This window comes from Octopus bimaculoides, chromosome 4, assembly GCF_046866305.1.
Source record: "Octopus bimaculoides isolate indiv1 chromosome 4, ASM4686630v1, whole genome shotgun sequence".
Lineage (NCBI taxonomy): Eukaryota > Metazoa > Mollusca > Cephalopoda > Octopoda > Octopodidae > Octopus > Octopus bimaculoides.
Window position 1 is genome coordinate 114,458,833 of NC_142931.1, and position 2,500 is coordinate 114,461,332.

Consider the following 2,500-nt stretch of genomic DNA (forward strand, 5'->3'; position numbering starts at 1 on the left):
ATGTTGTCGCAGATTAGTGGAGAACTAACATTTTATCGGTAGTAGCTTTTCCGTGGGAGTAACCAGATTTAATGGTGCTAGGTTGGATTATCAGCATAGACGAGGCTGTGGTCGATACAGGAGACAGGGATCAAATACCGTACTACCTTTGTGTATGAAACAGCGAGGCTTAATGTTGTATATCTGGATAATTGGCTGGCAGTTGCCTGAAGTTCACTAACTGGGGGTACCTCTGATAGCAGCAGTAAGATAGCTCGTTGTTACTGTTCATGGATACTGCAAGTTGGTGGAGTATGTGTAGTCTCTCGCGGAAGCAGAGTTGACAATTGCGTGTTCCAGGTAAGTACGGAGGGGCTCTGTCAAATATACTCCATTCGATGTTGGGGAAGTTAGTCTGCTTGTCACGGAGTCTCCAGATTAAACGAGACAGAGAAGTGAAGTTTTCTCTATCCTTGCACCTAAAGGAATGCCTATGTGGTACATACCTTCTCTTGAGGTCATTGAATGTCTGTTATGTCCGTGTAGTGTCTTGTAATGTCATCGAATGGTGTGAGGGTGGCACTATATACGACAACCTTTGACAGGCAGGATTATCCTAGTGGGCACTTGAAAGAGTTACAGGTTGGACTATGTATTGAAGGCTGTGTAGGTGTGTTTTTAAGGGTACTGTAACGTGCAATGTCGGAAGCGATGTTGTCTAATCAGGAGTAACTGATCTTGATGTTGAGATGTTTATAATACTTATGAGTTCAAGACAAAGAATTTTTTTAATCTTCGTCAGGAAGATTCGAGACACATTGGTTATAACTTCTAGGTTAAACGAAAAAATTGAACCAGATCGTCTTTGTCTTTCTCACACTCCTCCAGTTCAGAGGTGGGTTTGGGGTGGTGTTCTCAATATACCATAATTTATCAGTGAATCCACTCGTTGTTAATGCCTCGATCTGATAGTTTGGGGGCCTGTTGAAAATATCTCTATCCATTGATAATTTAGAGAGACGACTTTCAGGTCGGACTTATGGACAACTTCCAGAGATCCCTGGCCTGGCAGTGCTATCGAGAAGCACTACCCGTTCGGGATAAGCTCTATAGGCATGGCTCTAGAAACACGGGGTCGACCTGCCCGAGATGCGGTCAGAGCGACGAAACCGTTCTGCACGCACTCGTGCAGTGTCCAACCATTTCCAACCTGTGGGCCTATGTCGAAGGATTACTATCGCGTGTGGGACGAGTCAGTTTATCAACCGAGTCTATCGTGAATTTTGTCGCGCCTCCTTCCTTGAAACGGGAAGGAAGAGCCATTTTCATCGTACTTGTGGGTATGGCGAAAGAATGTGTACGGTGGACGCGTCTGAAAGGTCTAGATACAAACACTTTCCTCTCTGATGAATCTCTCATAAGCTTCTTCAAGTATCACTTGAAGAGGAAGTTGAGAGTAGAGAAAGAAGTTTTGTCTAGTGAATGTTTCAAAAAAAGCTGGGTGAAGGAAGCAAGGATGGCACGTGTGATTGAGGATGCCACCTTGAGCATAATCCTATGAACCAAAAAAAAAAGAAAGGTAAAAAAAGAGTCACTTACTGTAATGCGTTTTTTGTTTTTTTTTGTTTTTTTGCATGACATTATTGCCCGCGGTCTTTTCCGTAGTCATTTCTTTCAACGGATAAACCTAATCTGTCTCCCCTTTTTACATCATAGCATGTCTGTGATACACGATCCCTATTAATCGGCTTTTTTTTAACGATCCTTTTTGATCGAATTTCTACCCTCTTTCCTTTTTTCCTTCTCTTTCCAAAAAGAAAAGCTGTACTTTTATTTTGTCCCCTCTGTGTTCAGCCCTGTATGGCCAATAAAGAAACATATCTATCTATCTACCTATGTATTTATCTGTCTATCTGTCTGTCTATCTCTCTCTCTTGCTCTCTCTCTCTCTCTCTCTTGCTCTCTCTCTCTCTCTCTCTCTTGCTCTCTCTCTCTCTCTCTCTCTCTTGCTCTCTCTCTCTCTCTCTCTCTCTCTCTCTCTCTCTCTCTCTATATATATATATATATATATATATATATATATATATATATATATATATATATATACTTGGAAATGGATGCGCGGCGTTCAGTCAAATAATAATATAAATAATATATATATATATATATATACGCACACACACACATGCATATATCGGTACAGGACGTCACCAACCGTAAACAACATGAAATACAACAACAAAAGTGTTCAATACGCAAACAACGAGAGAAACAAATGGAAAACAGGATATGTAGTATAAAGAACGACCCTTCATCAGTTGTCGGCTGTCTATCTACTCCTCATGCTCGAAATAAGGGGTACATAGACAGCCGATAACTGATAAAGTGCAGTTCTCTATGTTACTTGTCCCGCTTTTCATTTGTTTCTCTCTTTGCGTATTGTACTCTTTTGTTTTCGTATTCCATGTTGTTTACTGTTGGTGACGTCCTGCACACATATATGTATGTATATGTATATATA